A 22,324-nucleotide genomic window follows, 5' to 3' on the forward strand; every position below is an offset into this window, starting at 1 on the left:
AGCAAAGAGATGAAGCACTTTTGAAATATGGGGAAAGCCGAAAACTGCGCTTCCTCCACTTCCGTAACATTGATTCATTAATGTTGAATTCTCTCGCAGCTGCTCTATGTTGCAGTATATTAATAACTAACCTTGTATTGTGGATGAATGATCTCAGTTGTTCTCCTGACTGAAGTTTGGCCCGTGTATAGTATCCTGCTATACGATTGCATTTGTCCCCAACCACCAGAATCCCTCGCGTTAACTTTTATCGAGTGGAAAAAAGTTGGCGTTCATCCTCCAGCTTCACTGTGCTAATGTTATGCTAACATCAGTGTTGGTCAAGTTACTTGAAAAAAGTAATCAGTAACTACTGATTTTTGATTACTTCCCCAAAAAAGTAATCCCGTTACTTTACTGATTACTTATTTTCAAAAGTAATTAATTACTTAGTTACTTTTTAAAAACACGATTTACAACCTGAAGAGGTGATAAAGCGATAGATCTTTCAGCGCAATTCTACTTTTTCTACATAATCCATCATACAAAATGTAATCAAATGGAAAAGTCTCTTTTTTTAAACTTGTTTTATCAGTTTTAATCTTTTAACTTTATGCATCAAGCAAAAATTTTATTATATGCAACATTCTCTGACTTGAATAAATTAGTTTAACATTGAAACCTATTTTCTGCACATTCCAGCACATAAAATATTTTTTTGTGTGTGTTTACACTCACTCTTTCAAATAGATGCAAGTAAAACACAGCAGAAAATAAATAAAGTCAAAGACTCAGCGGTCCTGTTGCTCTATTTTCACCTGTAAAGCAGGACTGCGGTAGGCGGAGGTTTACCCTGGTGCAGGTGTGCCGCGGTCAGTTGAAGAATCCGCGAGTTTCTCTGTGAGTTTCCCATCACGTCGTTGCGCACTCGGTGCTTGCTTGGAAGTTTAGGGGGTTTTTTCGCTGTAAAAAGAAGTTTTCTTCCCACGCATGATGGACGCTAATGTTTTTGTCACTTTTTATGGAATCAAACTCAAAGTAAGGTCAGTACTTCCACGCTTTAAACGCTGCACGCTCATACTCTCTCCCACAATCGATATGTGATCCATTGTTGATCTGCACACAGCTCTTGTCACTAACGGCGCACTCGCTTACGTCACTGTCGTGAGACATTCTCGCAAAAAATCACGGTTTTAGTAACGCAGTAACGCAGCGTTACTACGGGAAAGTAACGGTAATCTAATTACCGTTTTTGCAATAGTAATCCTTTACTTTACTCATTACTTGAAAAAAGTAATCAGATTACAGTAACGCCTTACTGCCCATCTCTGGCTAACATAGCTGTGTTGCTAGCAATCACGTAGCACAACATTATATACCAGGTAGTCCAACTTCAGTAACCCTGCAAACCCCACTGCTGTTTAGTTTTCTGTCTTCATTATTTTGGAAGTGGTAGCAGAGCTGTACGTTTTAATTAGTTTCAAAAATCTCTCAGTCAGAACATGGTATGTCATGTTTAGGTGGAAACTAGTGAGCCAACTTCCCGTTAACTTCTAACTCCGTTAAATTTAATAAATTCTGTTTTCATGGATGCCTGGGTGTTAAACTTAATTGTTACACCTGGTAAAGCAGCAACGCTGATGATTTTATTAAAGATGAAAGAATTTCGACTGTTTTTAACTCTCAGTGTTCGTTTGACTTTGGGACCTGAAGCGGACGGAGTTTTGGACCCAGATTACTCCGCGAAGGTCCTCACTACGGCAGCCGTAATGCTCTGACAATCCATCAAGCAGTGCGGCTTGCCAAAGTTGTACTAAAACATTTTTTAACAGATTTCTGCACGCCAAAATCGGTTCGAGGTCAGTAAGCACAACCAGAACTCACACATAAGGCACACTCTCGATTTTTGAGAAAATTAAAGGATTTTAGGTGTGCCTTATAGTGTGGAAAATACATTATACAGAAGAAAAGAATATATCGCGATATATATCGTTACCGCACATGCTTCAAATTATATCGCAATATGAATTTTAGGCCATATCGCCCAGACCTAGTGTAGCATACTGTGAATGTTCTTTAAGAGAATAAAGACATATGTCTAAATGTGGACTAAGACTATTGTTATACTTGCAATAACTGAAGCAGTAATAATGTGTTAGTAGATGCAATGCTTTGAAAAAAAAAAACATTAACATAAGCCCAGTTTCAATGTTAAAGGTCACAGGGAAACATCAAGACCCAGCCTTGGACTATTTCTCCATTAAGGGTGTGGTGTGAGGGAGGGTGGGAAATAACCAGTGCCCCTTCCTTCCCTTACTGGGAGGATCATGGAAACTAAACTCTGAGTTACATTTTCACTTTGTTTATCATCAACTTGTGTCAGGACCACATTAAATATTATACAGGTTATAAACTCACTTAAAATATTAAATCAGGTCTTTTAGGCATTTTAATATAAAAGTGATCATTTTTTTACTCAGGAAAAAAAGTATATTAGAACAGTATATAACAGAGCTGGTAGCACGTGGGTATCCCCTTTTAACTGAGTTGAGGACTTCAGGTTTAAACTATATTGTTACTAATAGTACATGCATTTATTGTTCTTGGTGTTAAGTTGGTTGATCAGATTTATCATACTAGAAAGGCTAGCTTCTAAAAACATGGCTGTGTGTTAATTCACACTGTACAGTAAGTTTTAGTTTTAAAACAGCCTTTATTTGCAGCAAGGACCATGACCAGTGACACTTTTGAAGCTGGACAAGTTGGACGAGTCACCAGTCACTGCTGCCCAGTTTCATATAAGCCAATGTGTCAAAAGCAGTGACAAAAACATCCACGTTTGTAATTGATGCTGAAGTGATTGCATGCTAATCTGCCATGTGTGGATTGCAGAAAGAAAAAAAGAGAAAACTTCCATGCAAATATCCTATCATAATTTAACAAATACAAATATCGTGTGATCACATCACATGAGGTCAAAATCATGTTACGTATCTTGCTAATGATAATCACAAGAAAATAAAGGTTTCTGCCAAACTTCATGTCATTGAAAAAAATGTTTTTTCATTTTCTGCTAAAGGCCATAATTTTTTCCCTCATATTTCGAAGTTTATCTCTGAGTGTGGCTCACAAAGGCCATCAGATGGATTTTTGACTTGAATCACTCTCAAACAACTGAAATGAGAGAAATCCAACAAGGAAATGAGATCCTATTTCAACAACACAAAAATGTACAATTTGACTAATACTGCTACTGCAATAATCAAAACTGCATGTGGCCAAAAAGCTGTACTTTAACCACATGATGCTAATGTCTATTAGCACAGTAACAAGTCCCAGGACCAATCAACATCTCATTCCAATTTATTTGGTGTGACCATAACAACATATTTAATTGAAAGGTTTCAAAAAAAGCTCACGTCTTCCAGTTATTTTTAGGAAATTCAATAGACCTTACCCAGGGCAACCTAATGAAAAAACTAATATTCTTTAGCTGCTTCATTTTATAAATTCTACACTTACAATTACTGTTGGGTTTTTAGAGTTTGTTTTACAAATCAAAATGTATTTTAGTCACTGAATTATTGAGAAAACAAACTGCCGAAATACATGCAATGTTTAGGACAGAAGTAGTGGTGGTATCCCAGTAACTTTGATGAATGCTCAACACCCAAAAGTCGCTTCTGCTTTTACCCAGCTGTAACATATGAATGTGCCTAAAAGGGATATATATTAGGGATTTAATTTACTTTTGCAATTAGAAGAAGTAATGCCAAACATATTAATATAAGATGCCGAAAGAAAAAAAATCACATAATTAGGACTTTTCTCATAACTAGTACATAATAGCTGCAATGCATCATGATATAATCTTAGGATATCAATGACTATCCTGGTTAAATCCAGTCTAAGAATGACGTTCTGACTATGAAAGCAAATCTGGGACCCAGTGCTTCAGTGACAGTATTATTATTGGTGATTTCTGAACACAAAAGAAATGTAATGCCAAGCTTGAAAGTTGTGAGCATAGTAAAACTGATCCAATGCTGAAATCGAGCAATAGCAGGCGTCAGGTACAGGAAGCCATTAAGAAGATTCCATTTGGAGTTAGCAAAAGTTTCCTGATCAGTGCAGAATGGGTGTTGGCATGTTGTTACTGGAAATGTCTGTTGATTGACACAGGGCATGAGGACTGACGTGCTGTTTTGACTGGACTGCTGCCTAAAGATCAAAGTGTTCCACAAATGTTATGATATGGAAATCTTTATAAATCCACAGATATATGGTCATTTCACAAGGCCGAGTTAACTCTTATTATTTATCCAATTCCTGGTGAAGTTAAGATTCAGAAATGTATTTCAAAGATACAAAAATATTTTAATGGAAATTCTGACTTATGAAAAATTCTACTTTAAGCTCAGAAATCTGAAAAAAAAAAAAAAAAAAAAAAAAAACCTGGCCAAGTATTCACTTCGGTATTGGTTTCAGGCTTTTTCCTTCCTTTGGGTCCCAGTAAAACAGGATTTCAAAAGAGCCTTATCACCGTCATTCTCTTAGAAAAGAACACAGTAATGGAGACCGGATGTACAAGCTTACACTAGGTTAGGCTAACATAACGAGGAGTGAAGAAATGCTTTGAATGATGCTTTGAAAAAGGAAGAGCTCCTGTATCGCCCCCCTGACCTTCCCACTCCACTTCCTTCCTGAGAAGTAAAAGAATGCTGTGTCAGGTTTTATGAATTAGTAAAGACGTGTATTTTAACTTCCCCATAGCAGATTCCACAATTAATTCCCGCATGCTCCTGTGAATTGATTACAAATAACAAAAATGTAATGGAAAAATGGCATATTAAATTTAATGAGTTAACTGAAGCCTTCTTTAGACAACTATTATAGGCAACATTTTTGAATGTTTGCTTGCATTGGGCGATGGGTTCTATACTACAGCAGTTTTAAATCAGACTAAGATCCCACACCATGTAAGACTTTGTGCACTGCTGAGAAATAAAGCTTTTCTTCACATACACTTTGAGCATCTACAGAAAAGTGTGAAACCTGAGCGTGTTCCATGAGTTGATTTTACTACATGAAAAAAATCACAAAAACAGTGCTCATAAACCGGTACTGTGTATTTAAATTGCCAACAAATAAATAACTGAAAATATTAAAACAGATCAATAAATGAAGATTAAAAAGAAGCCAAACAATAAAAGTGACTTTTCAAAAATGCTCTACGGTCATTTTGTCAAAGTGGATAAAAACTTCTGTCCTATGCAATACTTTGTCATAAATAAATAACAAAATACATCAACAGAAAGACATCATGGTATTTAGAAAATGAAAGCGTAAAACAAAGTGGTTAGTGATATGTGGTGTCTTTTTGCAAGTGCAGTGGGGTTTTGGTTGGTGGCAGAGGTGGTAAACACATGGTTTTGTTTCTTTGGTATGGTTAAATTTACTAGGTTTAGTAAAATTTCATGGTTTGGGTTTCACAACTTTTAGCACTTGTGAAAGGTTTTCTGCCAGAAAGACAAATTTCTCCCATTTCTCCTCCATTTTCATGGTTTTCATGGTGTGGCCTATTTAAATCACAAACAGGTGGGTCCTATGTGCATTAACAGTTTTACTTTTACTACTACATAGCCATGCTACAGTATTGTTTAGTCTGTCATTTTAGTGCATTAGATGGTTGCTAGGCAACATGATGATCATAAAGCATCATTCATAAGTCATGATTTGTGGATAAAAATGTGATGCCATTGTTGCCAAATTAAAATAATACAATACTTTTAGAAGTTGTTGTAGTTGCAAAAGCACTATGTTGGTCATTGGTTGCTAGGTAACATTATACCATCTAACAGTGATACAGACAACCTTCAGGGGGGCTAAAGCTACACCATAAACTTGGAGGTGATTTGCAGCAACTGGTGAAAAGACAAAACAGAAGGTCCATGAATTCAAGCAACTATGTGCACAATAACTGCTGGCGATGGACGTGGATAAGAAACGCTTTTCTCAACTTCGAGGCAAAAGACTGAAGTAACTACCAATGAGAGTCAGAAATACCGTTGACTGACATATAACCAGGTAGCCATATTTCACCCAACCAGAGCTTCTGGCAGAAATGATGACTCATTTCAGCATGATGACACACAGCTTGACTCATTCATTATTCTTGTCTTAAATTTTAGATATTCCAGGCAGCTGGAATATATTAAATTGATCAGCCATCAGCTTCAAAACCAAGTGCAATGACTAAACCTCTCCAGTGTGTTTGCAGCTTATGATGTACCTGTGTGACAAATTTTGTTACTGCCATCCTGATGATCTCAGAGATTTAATGTATTACAGCAAGATAAACCTCCGTGAATTTAAAATGTTTAGGGCAATTGATTTTTTTCCTTTTAAGTAACACTGCAAAATGACACGTCACCACCACTTGTGGTACTGCCGCTTCCACCTGAGAAACTTGGTGGCCTGGGTTTCAATAGTTTCTGTCTTCCCCAGGAACTAGAACAATATCATTCAGCAGGTTTGTGATCAATCTTTCTAAATCCTGTTGGTGGAATTCCATATTAAAATCATATTCTATGCCAAATCTTCACTATGGCAGATTCAGTAAGAAAATGTGCAAATGACAAATGCCTATCGTCCTCATCCAAAAACATAAAGCCAAGTCAGAGGTTATATTCTTCCTTTTCAAAATGTAGCATTTTAGTCATTAGCATAGTAACAAATATCAGTGACATCTTTAGTTCACACCTCCTAGTTGTGGAACAGAGAATTCACTTCAAATACTGTGTGTTAAATACTACAGCAAATATAGTATTTAACAAGGCCTCCTAAAGAAGGAACAGCAAGTATTCCTCCACTTTAAAGTGCATTCTGGCTTCACAATCCAAAGAATAAAACCAAATTAATATATTTCTTCCCATTTATATTTCCTTGTACATCTCTTTTGTTCCTTTCTTCTCCATCTTTGCAGTGGCTAACCCAGTCCAACACAAGGTCCCTACTTTGACTGTGGCTTCATCCTGTATTTTCCAATTATCACCTTTTAAAGGCCAGCTGGGTGCATTCCAAACCATCAGGGGGCAATTCCATTTGCATTGCTCTGAGACAAAGTCATGCACAAGTACTTTCATGCTTAAGTTCATAACAGACAGCCTGAATGGAAGTTATAGGTGCAGCTTAAAGTCATCCCGATAGAATACCTTCAGCCAAGTAAAATGCATGAATGTGAGAGCGGTGTGACTTTTAAATAAATGTTATAAGTTAAAACATTTGCTTGGTATTTGAAATCCCCAAAAGTTTGCAATATAAACACAGCACGCAGCTTCTCCAAACTTTCTCATTTTACACTGATCAATGGAGCTCTCCTGTGAGTGAGACTCTGTTTACAATTTCAGCTCATTATGCTGATTTTATTCTTCTTCTTCATTAACCTGATTTTTAAGCAGCTGGAGAAGTATTTTACATTTGTTTTATTTAGGTCAGTGTTTCACACAAGTTGAAATTCCCCCAAATTAAACGGCTCTTCCCTCTTCCAAAACAACCATCGCATGTGCGTGTATCCATGTTTGCATGCATGTGTTGTTTTGTGTGGTGACGGGTGGGGGAGTAAGGTTTCGTTTGCTTTGCACATTAATGAACACTGCATTCTCTGCCTGCCTTTAGGCTCCTTAATGCTGGCTCTTTAATGCTGGGCTGTTCACTTGTGTAAACCTGTGTTTGATTTCTCCTTTTCCCCTCCCTCTCGGACTGCATATAGTAGCATTTAGCTGTGAATTAATTTTCATGTTTGGATATATCCTGCTGAGGTGTGATGCCAGTGGTGCATAATCAAAATCTGCAACACTACACATTGGTAGATAGGCCTTGTGGGTGTTTTCACTGTGCAGATCTGTAGCTGGGTGGGAAAAAGTAAAGGACAGAGTGCAGTCAATGGCCAACACACAGACACAACAGAAGTCAGCAACAGGACAATGGACATTTAACACAACTGAATAAATCTATTATTTTATGGTGGGATCTGGAGCAAAGGATAACTTTTGCAGTGTGGTGTGCAGCTGTGAGTGTGCCTGTGTGATAATGCACATGTCTCTGGCCGTGGGACAAGACAAGCACCCAAAGCCACAGCTCAAACACCAGCAGCCCTTAACATGGTGTGTCTAATGCTCCTATTTAGCGTTTGGGGTGCAGTGGCGCGTGGACTGAGGTTTTTGGGAGGGGAGCGTGGATAGCACCTAGCCTGACAGCTGTGCCCCAAACTGAAGACAAAAGCCTGAGGAAGTACCGCATCAGCGAAGATGGGACTAAAAGGCATGGCAATTTGCTCGTGGTCTGGCCTATACTGCCATTTAATTCGGTGCATCATCCACCATTCATGCAAAATATAGCCCAACAGCAAACACTTCTTTTGTACACCAGAGCTTAAGCTGGTAGGACATCTTTAACAAACTCTGTTATTTAAAGAACAGGCATCATGTGGTACATTTAGATCAAAAGTAGATACACAAACTACAAATTCATAACAGACTTTCTTTTAGACAAACACAAACAGACAGAACATAGGCCACCTTTTGTGCATCACGTTTTTTTTGGGGTTTTTTTTCCACTGGAGTTTGTAATCCTTTGATTGGAGGGAGTCTCTTTGTCAATCCATGCACTTCAAAGCTAAGCTAATATACCATGCTGCTTGTGTTTGTGTGTCTATGTGTGCAAGTCTGCATTCAAGTCTTTAACATTTCACATCAAGGAGCGTTTTTTTTTTTTTTTTTTTTTTTTTGCTTTGTCTTTTGTTTTAAAAAAAAAAAAACTCGACTGACTGATCGACTGATTGAATAACTGATCGACTGATCAGAAACGAGGCTGTCTGTCAACTAAAATTGTGAGTTTGAGGGCAGAGTTATGCTAAAATCTATTTAAAGCATTTAGCACCCAGGATTAAATTTCATACACATTAACCCTTTATTGCCATACACAGAGGTACCTACTTTTCTGGGTTAGACTAACAGAAGAAGAGATAATTACTTGTTTGTTGTCACATCAACTATTAGGTGATAATTAGGCTGGGCGAGAATTTTAACTCGCCTAAATGGTTTGTTTGATCTGAACACGTGTTCTCAGATGGATGTCTGAGTATCCTGCATTAATTATTGTAAATTGAAGTATTATCCAGCCTGTTCAAAGATGGATGATGCTGATGCCTCAGTATGCAGTTCTCCTCACTACGGGGTGAAAAACAAATATTTCTTTTGAACCCACATGTCTTACTGTAAGATAGTTTTGTAAGTAAGCATAGGTGGGTGTGCAGATTTTCTCTTATGTTTTTAATCACTGTGGTAGGTTTAGCTTTGGTGTGAATTGATACTAGCTGTGAACTTTACTTGGAGCTGAGCGAGGCAGATGAAACGTTCGTAAACGTGAAGTGTGGATGGAGAGGTGCTCGCAAAGGGGTGGTGCTGCTATTTCTGGCCGCTACATCAATAACTAGCCCTGCAATAAAATGGAAAACTAAATATTTAGAAATATGTCTTAACATCAAAACAGGAAACCTATCCATGCCTCGCATAAAGGAACTACCTTTATTATGCCCTTGTGTCAATCCACACAATTGCAGAGATGTCAGAGGATTGAAGCTGACTCAAAAATAACTACTGGTTTAAATTAGACCATCAAACAGCCAGCTGCTGATTTGTTTCCTGTGTGTGCGCGTGCACATGTTGGAGTGTGGATGTGTGTATGTTGTGGTTGGATGGTGCACTGAGGGAGAGGACCGAGCAGGTTTCTGACCTCTCACGGGTGCAGAAAAGTGATTGCAACGGAGTCAGTTGACTAAAACAACAATGTGTGCAATAGGCCATTTCAAGCAAACTTTAATACATACTGTAAGACCTTTTAGTCTTATGCGACAATATTAAGAAGGGTCTAAAACTGGAATTTTTATGTCTAAACAGTAAACTATTACAAGTCATTTTTAAGGACAATTCCACAAGGCAGGGTCCTCCCACTCATCTTTTATAATCAAGAACATCAAGAAGAAATGCTTATTTTCTCTTAAATGAGAGGGGCATTGTTGATACTCCACATTTAATCTGTGACAAGTGTGTTATACCACAAGATACTTGTTTATTAGGTGAACTTAGGTGAAATGACCTACTTTTTTTCCTGTCATCCATCAGATTAGTTGTGCCTCGTCTCAGGTTGTGGCCGATTTCTGTTTTAGCAAGAAGCAACATAGATTTTCTATTTGCGCTTTCCAAAAATTCTTTTAAAAAAAAGAGTGGACTTCAACCAAACCCTACCCTTATGCCCAGCCTGAGGGCAGGTCACCTGGTACGTGTTTAGTCACGATGACTTTTTATAGCAATAGTCAGAGATGCCATTATCCTGGGTTGTTTTATATAAAGCGTACTCAAATGATGTCACTGTTAACTTAGTCTCACCTGTTATGTAATCAAATGTCAGCATATGGAAAACTAAAATGGTAAAAAGCTGCGTGCAAGTAGGTCGGAGATTTCGAGAGAAAGTATTTTTATAGACAGCCGAAGGCTAAACAGATGAGAACATGCAATAAGGCTTTCTAAGGAGCTGCTGAACTTTAAATAACAAAGCACATGGTTTTCAGAATAAACCAGAAAATTTAAAAAATAAATAAATAAAAGCCAGTTGATGATTCTGGTAAAATTTTCATAAAAATCCCTCCATAACAGGAATTTTTAAAAATCCTGCTAACAAAAGAAAACAAAAAATCAGCACTCTTTACATGTTGGTGCATTATTCTGATGCAAAAAGCCATCACTTTATTTATTTGATCCAACAGTTTGTTTTCTTCTTAGTAGCTTCCATTTACAGCAGCCGAGATAGTTTGATCATAGGTTTGAATAGCTGCCCCGCGCCCTTTAAATGGATAAGTGGAAGAAAAGGGATGGATGGATATTATTCACTCAATTAGGACATCTTAAATGGAAAACACTGCCACTGCCAGTGTGATAAGACTGTTCCAACCTTGTCAAATCAAAAGGTAAAAGTGTCTCTTCTGACTTTTTAAACATTGTTTATTTGTATAATTGTTTTGCCCGCAATGTTTGTTTTTGCTCCACAACATGAGCATGTGCTAATAGTAAGGGTTCTGGTGTGCTGTAAAGCAAACCCTATGTGAGAGTGTCTGTGTCTTTAGAGGGCATTAGTAGAGGCATTATCTTGTTGAGCCAGACAGTTCAGTAGTAAACCCTCTGGCAAAGGGCCTCATAGTAAATTCTGATGGTACGGCACAGTAGAGCCGGAGTGTTGTAGCCTTCCTGGCACAGAGATATGGGTCGTGCTAGACTGTCCTCTCCCTAACCCCAGCACCACAGCCCAAACCCTGATGAGATTAGCTGGCCAGCCAGGCGCTCAGTGGTGGTAAAACACAAACACCACTGATTATGTGAACATTAAAGTCTGATCCCCTCACACTTTAGCTCAGATCCCCTTGTGCAGGGTCACAAGTGGGTCAGTAAAATGACTGTGCTGCCATTTGCAACCTACAGTATATGTCAACGCGACTTCTACCTTGGCAGCCACCGTGGACTTTGCTGATCGTAAACAAACGGAAGACTTATCCTGCGATTAGCGATTACATCATCAGAGACACGTGCTACCACTTTTAGTGGGTGAAGAATGGAACAGCAAAACAGCTGGCTTCCCAGAATCTGCCAAATAATGGTGTTTATTTCAGGAAACATGACTGCTTGCCCGACTTTCTTGACAATAGCCCAAATCAATAACAGGCCAAAGATTTTTATATTTCCTCGCAGAGACAAGCTTTTGTGGGGTAGGTGAGTAAACACAATGCTTTGTCCATTTATACTCTGTTAAATCACTACTAGAAATGGGATTAGGCAGGTTGGTATGCCAAGGCAATCACCCATTCAGCAGCAGCCAGAAGAAAAGGCCTCCTTAAGGAGAAGGGGTGGGTTTTATATAGCCGAGAGCTTTGATTACTGCCCCGTCTTAAAACCGCATCCGATGAGTAAAGACATGCACTGGTCCTCCCCCACATTTACTGGGCAAGTTGCCCTCCTGGGTTCCTGTAAATAAGTGATGTCACAGCGCTTAATGATGCCCAGACTAGACTCAGCGAGGTCCTGGAAAAAGGAAAAAAGAAAAAAAAAAAAAACACTACCAGCTTCATCACTATTATAAGCATGCTGCCCTACTCTCATTTTGTGCACTGTATCTTAACAACATCAAGTGTACTCTTTCTAATTTTATGACACTAGAAAATTTAGCCCTCTCAGAAAAAAAGCCAAAACATTGTCCTCATCTGACGTTCCATTGTTCTCCGGGTAATGAAGATGTTCCCATGATAAGCAAGAAAGTTTCTCCAGGCTTTCTCCCCATCTCCAACGACGTAGACTGGTAGTGACAGTTGTTTCCAGTTGCTACATATAAAAGGGCCCATCATAAAGCCTGGCTAGAGGAAACAGGATAAGCGCTTGAGCCAAGGCAGTAAAAAGCTCTCTGGGAACTTGAAAGCCACACAAATGAAGTCTGCGTCTGCCATCTGGAAACAATAAACAAACAAAACCCAGCAGCCAAACAAACACCACGAACGGCAGAGAGCGAGAGAGCGAGAGAGAGAAAGACACCAAGAGAGAAAAAGCGAGCCAAAAAGAGAGAGAAAGAGAAGTGAAATCTGGCTTTAAGAGTTTGAGAGTGTAAAAAGGGAAGGTATCAATGTTTAAATGTGTGCAGCATGCATCATTAGCAGACAGTGATAGGAAGACAGACACAGAGACAAGCCTTTGTATAAAATATCCTTTGATGCTGGGGAGATGGTCCTGCTGTTTGAACGTGTGTGGTACCACTGAAACCTGGTTCTAATGAAGTGTAGTGCTAACAGGAGGCTGCCTGTCTGCAACCAGTGCTGGTGCCAGGGATTTGATGAGAAGTTATAAAACCAAAATTTCCAAGTTTGAAATTCTGCAAAATACCAAAAACTCTTTGCTTCCCACCCAAATAAATCATATTTTTCTTTCCTTATTTTTTAAAATTCGGGTGAAAGAAGAATAAGTTATCTACTCCTTTCACCCGAAGGCTTAGCTTTAAGTGTCGTTAAATTTTAAATTTTCTATGAATCATATAGAGTGGCACACCTTCTTGAGAATACACTCAGGAATACCAGAGTAAACTTCATTACATATGATAGAAAAAAAGGTTCAAACTCGACAAACTTATGATCAGATTAAAAACGTGTGGTCAAAGCTCACCGTGATGCTACTAAACATTTTTATACCAAAACTCAATAATTAGTTTGTGACGTAGAGCAAAATATCAGACATCTAAAGGTATTTGATGCCACAATGCAGAAAATCAGGTTTTCTGGGCAGTCACTTAGTGACAGTGTGTGACTATTTAATGAGGGAAATTCATGAGATAAAGCTTCACCTTCTAATAGACTAAAACTCAGAAGCTTCTCTAAAAGACTTTCTCATAAGAAGACCCACTGTCAACACTGACACCGAGGGGTTAATCAAAGAACTGCAGCCATGTGGCCCCAACACTGACCCTTACAGATACTTTCACATATAGGCATACATACACATAAGCTTCCTAGCGCAAAATGATACAGGGAACAGCGCTAACACATACACCACACACACTCAATCCCCCCCTGCTGTGCCCAGTTAGCAACACTTTGCTATAAAAGCAGGCCTCTTACTCATTAGTTTGCTGTGTATCAGACAGGAAATGCTGGGTAAATTACACCTCATCGCGCTGGAACTAGCCGACCATCACCATGGCAATGAGCCAACCTTGGTGCCGTGAGAAGACCTAAACATGATCGTGGCAGAGGAAGACGTGATGAGACAAGATATATCATTCCCTGTTAATAACCGCTCAGTCCCAGTGACACAAATCTACTCCTACAGGTTTCTGAGTTGTTAACTGAATCCAAATCTCTATGAATTTAACGGGCCTCCAAAAAACTCTGGCCTTTTGACAGAGGAGCTAACTCCAAACCTGGAAGTAATATCCTGCCCACACACAACTTTGACTGCTACCCAATTAATGGTACATGGGCTAAACAGCAAGAACCAAACAGAGTCTGTGTGAGAAACTGTCAGTCATCTGTACAATATATGCTTCGGTAGAGTTAAATCAGTTGTAAGTAGGTTAAAACGAGTCATGGCAATCAAAAGAGATTGAAATGACCTATAATTTGGCTTTTAATCAATCAAAAACATGCTGATCATGATTTACTGATACATTTAGTTTTTAACAGCTTCCACTATGCCACTTGAAACCTATATAATGTATGCATTACATCCATTTTCAGCGGTTAGAACTAAAATACCTGTACGTTATACTTTCATCACAGCACTTGGATTGGCTCACATCTCTAAAAAGCAAAAACACAAGTTTCCCCACTTTTGTTTTCATTAATAACAGAATATTTCCCCAGCTTCTCATTCAATTCGACCACCACGCTCAAATTCTTAACCACATAAACCACCCGCTAGCCAAGTCCACCGCATGTCTCTAGAACAAAATTCTTTTGTTGCATTGTTCACACATTCCTCCCTGGTCGTGTTTATACAGATGCAATTCCATGTGCGCACCGAGGTCGTAAGAAGTCCTACTCTGGAGCCGAAGATGTGCTATTGATCAAAGGCTTAAGCGCTAGAGCAGAGATACTTGTTTTGATTGGATTTTTTTTCCCTCCCCCTCTGTAGATACAGGTTAACATATCCATCTGTTGGCCGTATGGATCCACCTTGGTCAGTTAAGGGACAAGTGTAGGCCTCTCTACTCTGCCAGCTCTTCTCTCTCATCCCTGTTTACTCAGCTGGTCCCCACGCCAGTCGTCAGAGCTTTGTTTTCACACAGCAACATGTGTTAATGCTCTGTAACAGATTTCAAAGGCGAGCTTAGCTGGGTCAACAACAGGTAATAGAGCAATTTATTGATTCTGAGGCTAAAGTGAAAAGCCCCTACTTGATAGTCACTTTTAAATATAGACACTAATGCTGTATCAGTATAGTTGGTATATTTAAGTCATATCCTGTATTTTGGGGGTGTTGCATAATTCAGCTTGATAAAACACCAGCTCAGCTGACATATAACATGAACAGTAAAGAAAAAAAAAAGGTTAGATTTAGAAAAAAAAAACGGATAAAGAAAGGAAGGGTTTGATGTTACTTGACCAACCTGCTCACTCAAGGTCCCCACGGTTGTTTTCTTGCTTGATTGGATTACGGCCACACACCTTAAGCTCAGCTTCCACCACCAATCAATGAGGAAATGAAGTGTCAACACTCTGGTGTTTATTTAACACTCATTTATTTTCCTACCGGAAGCCAAAGAAAGCTCAGCCACAGAGGACACCAGATGAGCAGAGGGATTTTCGTTAGCCATTTAGAATTATTGCATATAACTGTATACTTCTAAGAGCATTACAAACACGGCTTTCTGTGGCGTGCAACTGCTAATTGCTTTTTCAGTTAATAAAATGTTGGTTTTTATTTTATTTTCCTTAATTGCTTTGCATGAAAATTCCTGTGGCATTATATAGTTTTGAAATTAAATTAGCCGAATTTAGTGTGAAATTACTAATGTATTCAGACTGAATAGCACTTTGCGCTACAATTAAGGCATTATAATATTAGACATGTATATTCAAATTCTGCATGTTTCTAATCTCTTTTATAACTTGGAATACGAAGCTTTTAAACTCCTGGCTGTGCATCCATATGACCAAGCTAAAAGAACTGGTAATGGGAAGACAACAGGAAGTCTGTAATGCTTCCAGTCAGCATGAAGTGCCATCAAAATAAAATTCTGCACAGTAGCTGCTGCTTAAAACAACTGGGGCAATTGAAAATTCCCCTCACAATTTATGCCAAATGCCACTTTATAAACATTCTAGCACGACTGCCAAGTGTCTGCGCTGCTTTATGCCCTTTCTCTTAATTGAAAACATTATAGGGGTGCATTACACTTAAGGATTTTATAAGCTGTGCTATAAAGCCCTAGCAGGCCCTGAGAGGGGAAACTGCCCATTAACTTATAAGGTCCAGGCCTTGGCTCTCTTAATTGACAACCTCTAGGCTACTTTCATCACTTGTCGACTTCATAGCAGCAATCAATGTTTCCTCCAGGATGCTGTTGCATCTTTGACACGAGGGTGTTTGTGACAAAGAGCAGTCTGCCGCCAATGCCAGGGCGAGGGCTCTAGGCTGTCCATAAAACAAGCACACACATTCCTCTCCTAGCTCCAGCCATCTGAGAGGGCTCCATTTAACCATTCAGGTACTGCTTCCCAGAGACACCAGTGCAAATTCACTATGAAACCTATTAAGAATGTGGACTTTTTAATACGCCTCTGCAGTTCATATCAGCACAGATGAGAAAAACAATTTCTAAATGATCCACTAAAACAGTTTCTCTTATCAAAGTGGTATTAAAAACATGACATGCTAAGCAAATATTAGGTAAGATTAGGAAAGAAACTATTTTTTTTCAAACTTTTTCATGCTATCCCCACAAGTGAAAGAAGACAGACACACACACCAGACTGGCGTGACAGTCACTTCACACTCTAATGTGGCAGGATCATCAGCTTTGTGCCTCTGGAAATTCATATGCCTTGAATTAGAGCCACATGTCACGATGTTGTTGACCTGAACAGACACATTAATAGAATATTAAACTCACTAAAAGTTCTTTGTGACAAACATGCAAACTGTTTGAAGTGTCTCATTATACCTCTTAAGAGACATGCATGACAATTTACAAATGTAGGAAAGCAATAAGCAGCTCTGACTGTTAACCACCTGTCAATGGATCTCGTGAACCATGTAACAAAAACACACTCAAGTGTAGCAGCAGTATCCCAGCAATATAATATTTGAATTCTATGAACTTATAAGTCATAAGCAAGAAAAAGGACTAAAATCAAAAGAGCAGATTGGAAGGCAGCACCGGTCTTTTTTTGTTTGTTTGTTTGTTTTATGACAGTTTACATTTAAATTTGTTCATCCTTATGTTTTCCTACAGAAATTAACAAAAACTATTGCTCCCCTTTTTCTTTAGTGGGGATAAATGACAGCAAAATTGAATTAGCTACATTTTTAACACATCATAAACAAACATTTAAATCCATTACTATGACAGATCCGCAGTTCATTTGTTAGCTGAAAAATCTGACTGAGTATTAACATCTACACATGGGTATCATGATACGTGGAGATGGAAATATTGCTTACATTTGTGTCTTGATTTTGGAATCATTATACCCCTCTTAACTATCCCATGACTATCTTATAACATTGCCCTTGTGTGCCATGGTTTACAGCAATATTGGCATGTTTTGCTGTGCTAGCTCGCAGGAGAGAGATTTTCAGTCAACTATTCTTCACCAAACTGCTCTCAAATGACTACACATACCTGGCAGTTTACACATCGACTTCATTTTCATTTATTTTGGCAGGAATTCCACACAGGAGTTCTCCTGTTTATATAGTCACATCTAATCTCAGTGTCACACACACTTTACATGTAATAAGATGCAAAATATTTAACACAAAATAGTCACATATACTGTTTGTTTATTTTGTTTTAAATAACTTAATAATTGTTATTTATGAAAATTACGACTATTCCTAGTCCATTTGCATTGGCCAAATATCAGTATCAGCTGATACTGGCCGATACTGGCATACAACTATGTCAGTGGCCAGTGTTTATTAGTTGTTCCAGTTTTCCACTGGTTTAATGTTAAAAAAGAGAACAAAATGGGAAATAACAAAAACAAAAAGCAAAAAAGAGCAAAAAGAAAATGAAAAGATTGAAAAAAAAAGACATTTATTGTTGCAGAGGATGAAGCCTAGTGACTTGGGACATCATCTTCTCTGTAGTACCACAAGCCTGACAGGTGCCACACAGGAAGAAGAGACTCCATTGTTATTATTATTTGGTAACAAACAACTGAGCTGAAAAAGCTATATGAGTGAATCTTGTATTATTTCCTAATTTAATGAATACCAATTACAAACCCATAAAGGCATACCCATTAGCTTAACTGGTTTTCGCCTCCTGTTAATTTGGCAATAATATCATGCTAGTAGACAATATTAAGAAGCGAAAAAGAAAAACATACCTGCCTAACAAGAGTACTGTCTCTGTAAGAATGTAAGTACACTAATGTGTTGTCAAACTTCTAGACAAATTCCAATCTTGATTTAGAATTTTATATGCTTTTATATGATGAAACACTTTAAAAGTATTTAAGTTGCTAAATTACAGACTGAAAATTGTCATTCTTAAACACAAAGTCATTATTAAAGTAATTTTCAACAGATCGCTTGTCACCAAAAAGAAATTACCTGCTTTTATTCTACTATTTGTAGTCTGGACATTTCCTCTTCTCAAACATTTGGGTAAAGTTGGTTGTTGTCATTTCCTACTCTGTGCTGTGCCTGTTGTTCAGGTACACACACCTGCCACTTCATTAGGTACAGCTGTTCAACTACTTGTTAGTCAGTCAATCACATGGCAGCAAACAAAAACATTTTAGGCACTTAAACATGGTCAAGATGATGTGCTGAAGAGCAAATCAAGTACCAGAGTGAAGACGAAAGGTGATTTATGGTTGTTGGTGCCACATTGGCTTGCCTAGATATTAAAAAAAAAAAAAAAAAAGCTGATGTACTGCAATTTTCACACCAATCCATGGGTTTCCAGAGAACGATCCAAAAAGAGAAACTATCCAGAGAGTGGCAGTTCTCTGGGTGAAAATTCCTTGTTGATACCAGTGTAGAGATGCACTGATTTCAATTTATTTGACTAATTCCAATTTCTGATTTTTCGGTAAGTGTGACCTGGCAATACTGTTGCATATATAGTCAACTTAAAGAGATTATTAAACTTCACGATCTCTCCAAATGTATATCAAGTAAACAACTGATAATAAAGTGCTCTTCTACTGAAAAGACATACTGATAAAATGAGCTGCTGTACACCCACGTTTACATGACAGGTTTTACTTAGCAAGCAACAGCAAGTTCCCCAGAATTATATAACAAAACAAATTTCAGGTACTTCCATCATTTTCTAGTATGTTTATAGCTTCAGCAGATAAACGGACGTCAACCATTTCTCTTTTTCACTCATCTCCATAATTTTCCCATAACTCCTTTGATCATTTGCTCTTATTGAGCCTGCTGCCTTCTAACATACTCTGGTCTCTGGTTAGCTTTGTCTTTAGCCACTTTTCCTGTGTTAGCTCCTTTAAAATGACCATATATAAGAGTCTCATTAGGTTTGTTGTAAGGAACATTTTCAGTTTCCCCCTGCAGTTTACTTTAGTGAACTTTCACACTAAAAACATAGCAAAGATTGTAAAAAATATTAGTTGATCTGGCGAGTCTCCATTTCTGCTGTGACATTCAGATGGTAGGGGGAGATTTTGGTGTAAACAACATGAAAGCATGGATCCATCTTGAATTGTATCAACGGTTCAGAATACTGATGGTCTAATAGTCTGGGGATATTTTCTTGGTACACTTTGGTACCAAATGAACATCATTAAAACACCACAGCCTACCCCGGTATTGTTGCTGGCTATGTCCATCCTTTTATGGCCACAGTGTACCCATCTTCTGAAGGGTGCTTCCAACAAGATATCACACATTGTGACAAAGCATCTCAAACTTGTTTCTTGAACATGACAATGAGTTCACTGTACTCAGATGGTCTTCACAGTCGCTAGATCACAATTTAGCACTTTTGGGATGTAGTGGAATGGGAGACATGCATCACAGATGCACAGGTGACAAATCTGCAGCAACTGCGTGATGCTGTGATGTCAATATGGACCAAAATCTCTGAAGACTGTTTCCAATACCTAGTTGAATATGCGTCACAAAGAATGAAGGTAGTTCTGATGGCAAAAAAGTGTCTAAAGATAATAACAAAAGACTAACTGTAAAATGTAACAGGCACTTTATTCAATCAGGCGCAATTCCATAAATGTAGTTTTATGACTGTAATGACCAGTTTATGTGCACTGTATTGGTCTACCAGTATTCCAGATACTAATATCAATTCAGCACACATTTTCCACATTTAGAGGTTAAATTAAAAGAAACACCTCCACTCAGCATCACCACAAAGTACCACACCTAAAAACCTGAGTTAACCCTTGAATAGGGATGGGTATTGATAAGATTTTCACGATTCCGATTCCATTTTCGATTCTGTTTAACGATTCGATTCTTTATCGATTCTCTTATCGATTCTCTTTAAAAAAGGAGAACACTAAGGTCGATTAGCTTAGAACATAGGTGTCAAACTCTGGCCCGCGGGCCAAATTTGGCCCGCAGCCTAATCACATTTGGCCCGCGAAGCCATACCAAATTACTATCAGAGCTGGCCTACTGGTATTATACAGCTAATATATATATATTGTTTAGTATTAAGCTTTGCTTATTCCATATTCAGTTTTTCAGCAAAACGTGTTTGAGTCCATAAGAAAAGATTCATTCTTATATCTGGAGCAATAAATATATTTCAATAAATATTAACGTTAGCCCGCAACTTTGTTCCAGTTTTGAATTTTGGCCCACTGTGTGTTTGAGTTTGACACCCCTGGCTTAGAACTTTGTTTTATATCTTCTCTTTGAACAAGATAGAAATTTAGGAGTAACATGGCCTTACAAACCCAGCAGTGAGATCTTAAAGAGATCCAGCCTACGGCTCTTCAATGGGGTGTCACAGGGTCCCCAGGAAAAAAAATTGTAAATGTAAAATAATAAAATAAATATTCTTCAGTAGCAATAACAAAGTATAACATAAATTGTTCTGTGGCAATTACACAAGAATATCCAGTAATGTCCCTGCCTACAATTAAACACATTCACTTACCAAAGTGAAATCGGGGGCATCTGCTGTGGCAAATGGGTGTAAGCCTTTTACCACAAACTTAGTCACTGCTTGGTGTCATTCATCTATCCTGGCCTGAAAGGAGACGCTACCGGTAGACTGCAGCGAGAACTGCCAGCATCTGAGCCAGACTCTGTCTGTCTCTCTCATCATGGTCACCTAAATGCACAGTAATGGCAGGTTTTGTAATAAGGCAGATCGCGCTAACATAATATGCACTGTTATTTACCTGCCGCATTAACGGGAGAGGACGTGCAAACGTTACCGCTGCTGCTGGGTTGAACTTCACGAGTCCGGAGCGGAATTAAAAACACGACATTCATTTAAGGTCATCGCATGTTTTGTGAGCAAATGCTTTTGCATACTCGTAGTGCCAGGTAAATGACGCTCCGCAACGTGATGACGTCATTCGGGGCAACTGGAATCGATAAGGGAATCGTTTGCAAAAATGGCAAACAATTCCAAGGAATTGAAACAGTGGGAACCGGTTCTCAACAAGAACCGGTTTTCGATACCCATCCCTACCCTTGAAGAAAGTCCAGTTTATTGCAGGGCTGGTATATTGTTCCATTGATTTGATTATATGTCGCAAAAGTCATTAGCATTTGCATTTATCACAGCAGCATAACTGGAAACTGGCAACTTCCTTGCAACTAGGAAGGGAGAAAAAAATCAGTGGTTGCACGATGACTGCACTGAATTTTTTGTAACATTTACTCACAAACTCCCCATTAACTGAACGTGAAACAGCATCAGCACACAAGCTGAGCACAACTCACCTGCAGGACACCTCTTTGGAAGAGGAGACTCAATTCAACTGGTTGCCAACTGCTTGTATTCTGGTTATATTCCTATAATCAAAGTAAGGCTTCTGAGCACTTAGAGTATGTCACTGATGTGAGTTCACCTAGAATTTTGCTTGTGTCAGTGAGCAGGTGAAGATTAGTACACTAGCCTCATTTGAGTATCATTAATAAGAATGGCTCTCCGAGGTTGCACAGAGCTCCTTTAACAGTGAGGATCATTTACTTTTCCTCCAATTATGATGTGGTTTTGGTTTGATTTTCATATGAATATGCATCTTTTATTCATCACTCAACCACAGCATATCAAAGAAGTCTGCAACAGTGTAAAGTGATAGAGTATCCCATGTTATGCGTAAGTGTACAGCATTTGATATCCAGCATTTCAACTGGCTCCAGCATTTCTAAAGTGAGCACTGCAGGACGAATGCGTTTCTAGACTGGGCTTTTATCCACTGTCTAAGGAGAAAGGGGGGAACGTTGTCATTATGGGACTGTGTTAAATGTCTATCAAACAGTGCACATTTAGAGCAAAGGTTGACCTGTCACCATCTTCTGCTGCCTATGGAGAAAATTGCGATTCACCGTGAAGTCACAATTTATGACCGAAA

General features: G+C 38.5%; 1 protein-coding gene across 1 annotated transcript in view; it reads right to left on the reverse strand.

Annotated features, from left to right (window-relative positions):
* clybl (citrate lyase beta like) overlaps positions 1 to 22,324 on the reverse strand; it is a 67,389-nt gene that overhangs the window by 44,043 nt on the left and 1,022 nt on the right. The window lies entirely within an intron of this gene.

Source organism: Mchenga conophoros, linkage group LG16 (genome assembly GCF_057382185.1).
Source record: "Mchenga conophoros isolate Kocher_MC1m ecotype Shallow Benthic linkage group LG16, M_conophoros_male_GT1.1, whole genome shotgun sequence".
Classification (NCBI taxonomy): Eukaryota; Metazoa; Chordata; class Actinopteri; order Cichliformes; family Cichlidae; genus Mchenga; species Mchenga conophoros.